Here is a 9,268-nt window from a genome sequence, read left to right as displayed (position 1 = left end):
GATACACCATTGTTTACATGCACCACACATTATCAATCCACTCATCAGTCAATAGGCATTTGGGATGTTTCCGTCTTGGGCTATTGTGATTAGTGATGCTATGAACATTAGTTCAGAGTTTCTCTTTTCTTTTTTATTTTATTTTGTCTACATGTTCTCAATTCTTGAGATACATATATAAAGTGGAATTGCTATTCATAAGTTTATTATTCTATGCTTGAAATTTTGAGGAGCCAACTAACTGTCTCCACAGTGGCAGTACCTCTTTGCATTCCCACAAGCAGTGTGTGAGGGTCCCACTCATCTACATATTCTGAGACACTCGCTGAGACCCCGACCACCTGGAGAGGTCTGAGGTGCTCTCTTCATGGTTGTGGTGTGTTTTTCTCCAACAGCCACTGCTGATGAGCATCTTTTCAAGGGCTTCTTGATCATTCACCTATGTCTTAAAGACATCTATCTATTCAGACACTATTCTCATTTTTAAATTGGGTTATTTCTGTTTAAATATTGAACTATAAAAACACTTAGAAATTCTAAACATAAATTCCCTATCAGATATATTATTTGCAAACATTTTCTACTCTATGTTGTCTTTTTAATTTTCTTTAGCATATCCTACAAAGCACAAATTTTGAAATCTAAGTTATCTATTTTTTTTCCTTTGGTGGCATGTTCTTTTCATGTAATATTTCAGGTATCATTGCTCAAGATCACAATGACTTACATGTATGTTTTCTTGTAATAATTGTATAGTTTTAGCTTTTACATTTAGATCTTTGATCCATTCAGAGTTAATTTTTACATGTGGTGTGAAATAAGGTTTAATTTTTTTTTTTTTTTACATTAGGCTATTGAGTTTTCCAACATAGTTTGTAGGGAAAGCATCACTCTTCACTAAATAGTGTTGGCAACCTTGCCAAAATCTAGTTGACATAGGCACGTGGCTTTCCTTCTGAACTGCCACTCTATTCTACTGGGTTTGGAGTCTGTCTTTATACCAGTGTCACACGACCTCGATTGCCATTGCTCACAGTGTGCTTTGAAACAGTGACAGGTTGGTCCTTCAATGGCGGTCATCTTTGGGAGATTTTTTCTTTTCTCTTTCTTCCATTCTTTCTTGTTGTTGTTGTTGTTGTTTGTTTTGTTTTCTTTTGTTTTTTTTTTTTTTGTCTTCTCTGCATCCCTTGAAATTCCATATGAATTTTAGAATCAACTTACCAATTTCTACAAAAAGATGTTATCTGGAATTCCTACAGTAAGTGTGTTGAATCACTAATCATTGGAGTATTCTCACCTGAACAATATTAAGTATTTTGATTTTTTATTCATTAATATGAAATATTTCACCATGTATTTAGATATTCTGAATTTTCTTTCAACAGTAGTTTATAATTGTCAGATTACAAAGTTTGAGTCGTTTTTATTAAATTTATCCCTATGTAATTATTATTTGGATGCTGTTGTTACTAGAACTGATTTCTTTTGGGAGGGGGTACTATGGATGTAACTCAGGGGCAGCGGACCACTGAGCCACATCCCCAGACCTATTTTGTATTCTATTTAGAGACAGGTCTCACTAAGTTGCTTAGCACCTCAATTTTGCTGAGGCTGGCTTTGAACTCATGATCCTCCTGCCTCAGCCTCACAAGCCGCTGGGATTACAGGCGTGTGCCACAGCACCTGGCTCCAGACCTGATTTCTGAATTTCCTTTTCAGTTGTTCATTACTGGTGTATGCAAATACAGCTGGATTTTGTGCATTGCTCTTTTGTCCCGCAACCCTGCTGGACTTGCCTTTTAGTTCCAATAGTCTTTCTGTGCATGCTTCAGGATTTCCTGCCAGCACCATGTCTTCTACACAGAAACCGTTTCAGGCCTTCCTTCCAATCTGAATATCTTTTCTTGCCCACTTGGAATGGTTGGACCTCCAGCACAATGTTGGACATAAGTGCTGAGAGTGGACATTCTTGTCACATTCCTGAACTTAGAATGAAGACGTCCAGTCTTTCAAGTAACATGATGTTAGCTGTAGGTTTTGTACAATGGTTTTTATCAGTTCAAGGAAGTTCCTGTTTGTTCCTAGTTTTTTGAACATTTTAATCATAAAAGGATGTTTCATTCTGTCAAATTATTTTTTCTGCATCTATTGAGATGATTCTGTTGTTTTGAGGGTTTTTATACCATTAATGCAATGTGTTACATGCATTATTTTTGAGTGTTAAAACACCCCTCCCCCTAGGGATAAATTCCTCATAGCCATAGTGCATAAACTTTTTAAAATAAGTTGCTGGACTAAGTCTTCTAGAACTTAGTTAAGGATGTTTGTGTTTATGTCCATAAGATTTGTTGACTTAAAATTCTTTTTTTAAGAATTAGTCAAAGACCTTTGACTAATTTTGTTATCAGGATAACATCATAGAAAAAATTGGAAGTGTTCCCCTTCTCTTTTATTTTTTGGAGGAGTTTGTGAAGTGTTAATGAATTTTCTTTAAGAATTTGTTGTAATTCATTAGCGAATCTTTCTAGGTTGAAGAAAAATCTTTGTGAGTAGTTATTACTACTGTTAATACACTATTCTTATTAAATACCTTCGTTTTAGGGATATTCTGATTGTTAACTTCTTAAGTCAGCTTTGTTAATCATAAGAAATTAAAGGAGACATAAATAGAGATGTAATATATTGTAAAATATAATTCCATGTTATTAAGGTAAGATTCACTATAAATTAATATACAATTAAATCAAAGACAAAATTCCAGATGCTTTTTATGTGGAAAGCAGTAATTTAATTTTAATTTATATGGAAATGCAATAAACCTAAAAAAGCAGAAATAATTTTTAAACATTTTAGTGGACTTAGAATTCCTGATTTCTAGAATTGATATAAAGCAAAAATAATCAAGATAGTATTGGTGTACACTTAAGTGCAAACATAGCTGCTTTTCAAAGAAGTGTTGCTGGATCCATTGGACAGACCTTCAAAAATTAAGAAAGTATCCCATGCCTCACACCATATACATACCAGAATTTGAAATGGATCATGGATCTAAATGTTAAACCTAAAACTACAAATTTCTAGAAAAAAATATTTGTGACTGTGAATTTAAAAAAAAAATCTCAGAACACCAAAGGATAAAGTGCTAAAGGCAAAATAGAGAATGTTAGATTCCATTGAGTTTAAAAAGTGTTGCTCTTCAGAAGACGTAGTTAAAAGATTGCAAACACAAGTCCAGTAATAATGGAGACAAAGAAAACACTAGAAGCCAAATTCAAGAAGATAGTAGCCTAGAATACCCCAGTCTTCTGATCCAAACCCCCAACTTTAAAATTTTGATAATTTGGTGAAGTCCACAGATTAAAGAAGATGAACCAATTCCCAGCAGATCAATAGGAAGGACCCCACACTTCTCCTATATGCATAGCAGTGCCAGACTTTAGAACACCAAAGACAAAGAAAAAAGGCTTAAAAGCAATCAGAGAAAAACAATAGAGTTTTCAAAGAACAACAATGAACTTGACAGTTGATTTCCTCACAGAAATAATGGAAGTCAGCGGATGATGCGACAAAAGAAAATAACTGCCAGTCTAGACTCCCTATCAGTGAGGCTATCCCTCAGAAGCAAACAGCAGTAAAAACAGACCAGAATGATGAGAAATATTAGAGGGAGATCTTTTAAAGAGAGAAAAGGATCCCAGAAAGAAATAGGGAAACCAAGGGAGGAATAAAGAAAATCATATAGTGAAAATATATAAGGAAACATAAATAAATAAATGTTATAAAACAGTTACTCACATGACCTGCCTTGCTCTTCTGGAGGATTGCTTTCCAGGAATCGAAGCCTGAGACAGTGCTAAGGTCAACATGTGCTTAAGACCCTGGGCAATCTGGAGCCCAGGAGGCTACAGACCCAAGTTTTCCAACCAGTACTCAAGTGATTCTTAATCTCCCTGTCTCAGCATCCTCATCTTTACATGGCATTGATAACATTGCTTATCTTGGAGGATTGTATATGGAATACACACAGTCATAGTGCCAGTCATGGACAGTTCTCAAGGAACTGGTAATGTCTATGCCGATGTCCACATCTCTGTGTCTGTACTGGAGCCCGAATCAAAGTCTCCACTGATATCCATGTTTCTGTATCTGCACCTCAGTCTGCGTCATTGTCTACGCTGATGTCCACATCTCTGTGTCTACACCTGAGCCTGCATCATTGTCTACACTGATGTCCACATCTCCGTGTCTGCACCTGAGCCTGCATCATTGTCTATGCTGATGTCCACATCTCTGTGTCTGCACCTGAGCCTGCGTCATTGTCTACACTGATGTCCACATCTCTGTGTCTGCACCTGAGCCTGCGTCATTGTCTACGCTGATGTCCACATCTCTGTGTCTGCTCCTGAGCCTGCATCATTGTCTACACTGATGTCCACATCTCTGTGTCTACACCTGAGCCTGCATCATTGTCTTCACCGATATCCACATCTCTGAGTCTGCACCTGAGCCTGCATCATTGTCTATGCTGATGTCCACATCTCTGTGTCTGCACCCGAGCCTTCATCATTGTCTACACTGATGTCCACATCTCTGTGTCTACACCTGAGCCTGCATCATTGTCTACACTGATGTCCACATCTCTGTGTCTGCACCTGAGCCTTCATCGTTGTCTATGCTGATGTCCACATCTCTGTGTCTACACCTGAGCCTGCATCATTGTCTATGCTGATGTCCACATCTCTGTGTCTACACCCGAGCCTTCATCATTGTCTACACTGATGTCCACATCTCTGTGTCTGCACCTGAACCTGCGTCATTGTCTATGCTGATGTCCACATCTCTGAGTCTGCACCTGAGCCTTCATCATTGTCTACACTGATGTCCACATCTCTGAGTCTGCACCTGAGCCTGCGTCATTGTCTATGCTGATGTCCACATCTCTGTGTCTGCACCTGAGCCTGCATCATTGTCTACACTGATGTCCACATCTCTGTGTCTGCACCTGAGCCTGCGTCATTGTCTATGCTGATGTCCACATCTCTGAGTCTGCACCTGAGCCTGCGTCATTGTCTATGCTGATGTCCACATCTCTGTGTCTGCACCTGAGCCTGCATCATTGTCTACACTGATGTCCACATCTCTGTGTCTGCACCTGAGCCTGCGTCATTGTCTATGCTGATGTCCACATCTCTGTGTCTGCACCTGAGCCTGCATCATTGTCTTCACCGATGTCCACATCTCTGAGTCTGCACCTGAGCCTGCATCATTGTCTACACTGATGTCCACATCTCTGTGTCTGCAACTGAACCTGCATCATTGTCTATGCTGATATCTACAACTCTATCTGCTGTTATTTATGTGTTATGTCTTCTCAATTAATCTACTTAACATCTTGCATATGTGGATGTTGTGTTTAGATTTTGGTGACTCCCAGTAGAATTTATAATGCTTTTAGAACACAGATACCAATGTACCACCTTGGGTCCATTATTCCAAATTTTAATGGGTGGGTCAATTGGCAGTGTTTTAATCAGCTTTTCTGCTGCTGTGACTAAAAGATCTGACCAGAACAATTGTAGAGGAGGAAAACTTTATTAGATGGCTCATGGTTTCAGAGGTGTCAGTCCATGGACAGCTGGCTCCATTCCTCGGAACTCGACAGAGGGAAGCAGCTCACATGGTGATAAGGAAACCAAGGGAGAGACTCCACTCTCCAGATACAAAATATGTACCCCAAAGGCATGCTTCCAATGAACCTCCAGCCACACCCCACCTGCCTCCAGTTACCACTCAGTTAATCCCATCGGGGATTAATTCTCTGATTAGGTTAAGGTAGCAGCCCAATCATTTCTCCTCCAGACTTTTGTGCATTGTCTCACATATGAGCTTTTGGGGGACACCACATCTAAACCATAACAGGCAGTGTGTCTGTACACTCATTAGGTGATTTCAACATGTGAGCCTTATTGTGAGTCTTTGGAAAGATTAGTCTTCCTTTAATGACTAAAATGGTCTAATCTCCAAACCCCAAACCAGGATCTTGGAGCTTTATTTTACAGAAGGCATTTTAATTTCGGAACATCAACATGATAGACCCAAATATTTTCAGGTTTGCCTATTTCACATTCTGTGCTTAAACATCAAGTTTTGAAATTATTTAACATTATTATGAATATCCCTTGCCAAATGTTGCCTAGGAATAGAAAGTAACATCAAGGAAAAAAGATCAGATTGAGACTGACTTTAATCAAAGCATCTTCATAATGGAGATGGACCTGGGCTTTCTAGACATCGTTTCCCATCATTGGCTTCTTTGTTCAACACTAGCAGCATGTTGAGCAGCGATACCTATAGTGGAAAGGACTACTCTCTGTTCAAAACTATGTCGATGTCATGTGCCGGTGTTCACAACAGCCCTCGTTAGATGATGCTGAGCACGGTTTTATCTCTGGTGACTTGTGGCAATACCCACGCCACTGTGTGTGTATGCACATCTATGCTCCCATTCACCTCTGTACCTTTAATCAGTGAATTACCTGCTCCCATCTTTAAAGTAAAATGATCACATTATGTTTTCAAAAGGTCATACAAAGATAGAGTGGTTGAACTGTCATAGATAAGAAATGTTTGGTTGGTTTCATTTCTTTCCTTCAAATGTCTAAATGTCTAATAATTAAACAAATTTCCAATGAGAAACATACACATTAAATAAGAAAAGTGCCAATTACAGCCATCTGGGAAGAAGCAGGAGTAATACAAAAGAATAAATATCCTTCTAGACCAAAGAAGAGAGCATTTACAAACATATTTCAATTTATACCTCCTACTCATTGAAGCAATAGTTCTATCGGTAACTTCAGTGGCTCTTGGAAGGAGTGAGGGACCCAGAGGCATTACCTGTAATCATTCTGTAAGGAGCCTTGGCCCTCCTCTTCATCCATGTGCTTGTAATGGACAGCGTCATGGCCCATTCGTTGGTGATGGATGCTGCTTCTGTCCTTCCTCTGTGAACGGGGCAGCAGTGAGCCTGGGAGCAGGTGCCCTAACAGACCCTGGGCATTCCTCTGTGCATATCCACGGTAGCGGGTATTCTGGGTCAGACGGCAATCCCAGATTCAGCTTTTGAAGAACTTACCTGCTGTTGTCCATCATGCCTTACTGATTTACATTCCCACCTAAGGTATGCGGAAGTTCTCTCTTGTGTCCTTGCTAGAGTTTATTTTTGTCTTTTTCATGATAATCTGCCTAACTAGGGTGAGCTGGTACCTTACTGTGTTTTTGATTCACACTTCTATGATTAGTAATCTTGAACATTCTTTCATGTATTTGTTGGTCATTTGTATGTATTCTTCTAAGGAATACCTATTCAGGTCTCAAAATAATTACAAAGGTTTTCTAATTTACTCACCATAAAGAAATATTAAAAGTTTAATGTAATGGATATGTTAATTACTCTGCTCTGTTTATGACTCAACACATACATGAATTGAAACATCACATTTTATCTCAAAAATGTGCAAATATTATGTGTCAATCAAAAAATAAAAGTGTTGACTTAAGAAATGTTAAAAGGACATTGCCATATTTTACCTGCTTTAGAAACATAATTATTTTTAAAATTGGGTCCTATTTTATGCCTCAGTAAGTTCATTTGCTAATTATGAATACAGGTCCTTTGGGCTTTCCTAGTTCCATAATCACGCCCTACTCAAGGAATTGCAATTTTGTTTCCTTTATTCTAATCTTTATGCCCTATATTTTCTTTTCTTGGTTTATACCACTAACTAGAACTCTAGTATGATATTTGAAAGAGAACCTGAAGGTTTTTTAGGACATCATTTGCATGTCATGATGCCCTAAGTGCACAGCCGGGAAGACAAGCTGTGTCCTAGATCAGGAAGGCCCTGGGCTCCCTGCAGCCTCACTCATGGCCTTGTGATGCCGCTGCCCACAGGGTATCTGCATGTCCAAGGCTTCCCAGGGTGTGGCCATGTGGTGTGGACTCCTGTGTCCACTCAGCACAGTGTTCTGAGGCCTCTGTAGTTTGTCGGTTTTCGTTACTGGGCAGAATCCATTCGATCCTGAGAGCTGCTTTCTCCGCTCTCCTGACATCATTCTGCACGGGTTTCACTGTGAATGACTATGGGCTCTTCTGTACTTTTCATCTTGGGAACACGTTTTCGTTTCCAGGGAGCATATATCTATCTGGGGGAGAAAGGCCAGATGGGGCAGATGTGTGCTCCACTTTGAGAAGCTGAGAAAGGGTTTCAGTGAGGTTGCGCCCACCCAGGCCCTGCCAGCCGGAGCCTGGTGCCGCTGTCCTTCCCTCTTTGGCCTCTCCAGGGGTGCTTACTGGTATCTTGGTGACTATAATTCCACTTTTCTGATAGATTCTTTTGGCCACTTGTATCACAGACTCAGCACTTGCTTTTGGTGGTCTATTCAAGTCTTCCTTCCTTGCCACATCTGATCACCTCGGCTGACCTCTTTTAATGGTCTTTTTCATTAAGACTGGATCATAGGTGCTTATTTCTTCAATGCTAAGTGAATTCCACTATTTACTGGACTTTGCAAATGCTCTGTGCCATCTTCTGGTTGATCCACAGTCTTCTGGAGAATGCAGCTGTTTTGCCTCAGCACGCCAGCCTGTGGGGTCAGGGCAGACCGTGAGCTCTTTCCCACTGAATGTGAGCGCTGACTCCGGTAAAGCCCAGTACAGAAACCCTTGCTCTGCCGTCTGTGTCCATCTTTCACACACACACTTCAGAGGATGAACCGCCCTGCTGCCCTGTAGGATCCGCATGGAGCACCAGCAGCCCACGTGTGCCTCCCCTTCTCCTGGGTCCACACCTTGACCTGCAGGCTGTGGGCATCTTCCTGGTCCACCACCAGGAGAGCAGTGGGCTTCTGTTGGAGTTTCAGCTGCCCACGCAGTTTTGGTTTAACTCCATCCATCTTCACCAAAACCCCAGAGAGGGTGTTTAGATCGGCTATTGTACTTCCCAGGAATAAAGTTTGAGGACATTTCTAACCACAGTACGTAGAGTGAGAGATGTTTTGACTTTGGAATGTTTCATGTGTATCTATCCCAGCAGGACTCGGAGTGAGCACTGGGAGTTCAGAGGGCTATCTCACCTCCTCAGACGGGAGGTGGAGGAAGCTGCCGGCTTCTACTCATGCCTTGTTCATTGTGTCATTAATTAATGGCATCACTAGTACTCCTCCAACCCTGCCTCAGCAATATCACCTTGCAGGAAATCTGCTCATC

The sequence above is a fragment of the Sciurus carolinensis genome, chromosome 7 (genome assembly GCF_902686445.1).
Source record: "Sciurus carolinensis chromosome 7, mSciCar1.2, whole genome shotgun sequence".
Taxonomy (NCBI): Eukaryota; Metazoa; Chordata; class Mammalia; order Rodentia; family Sciuridae; genus Sciurus; species Sciurus carolinensis.
This window is presented reverse-complemented; position numbering follows the sequence as displayed.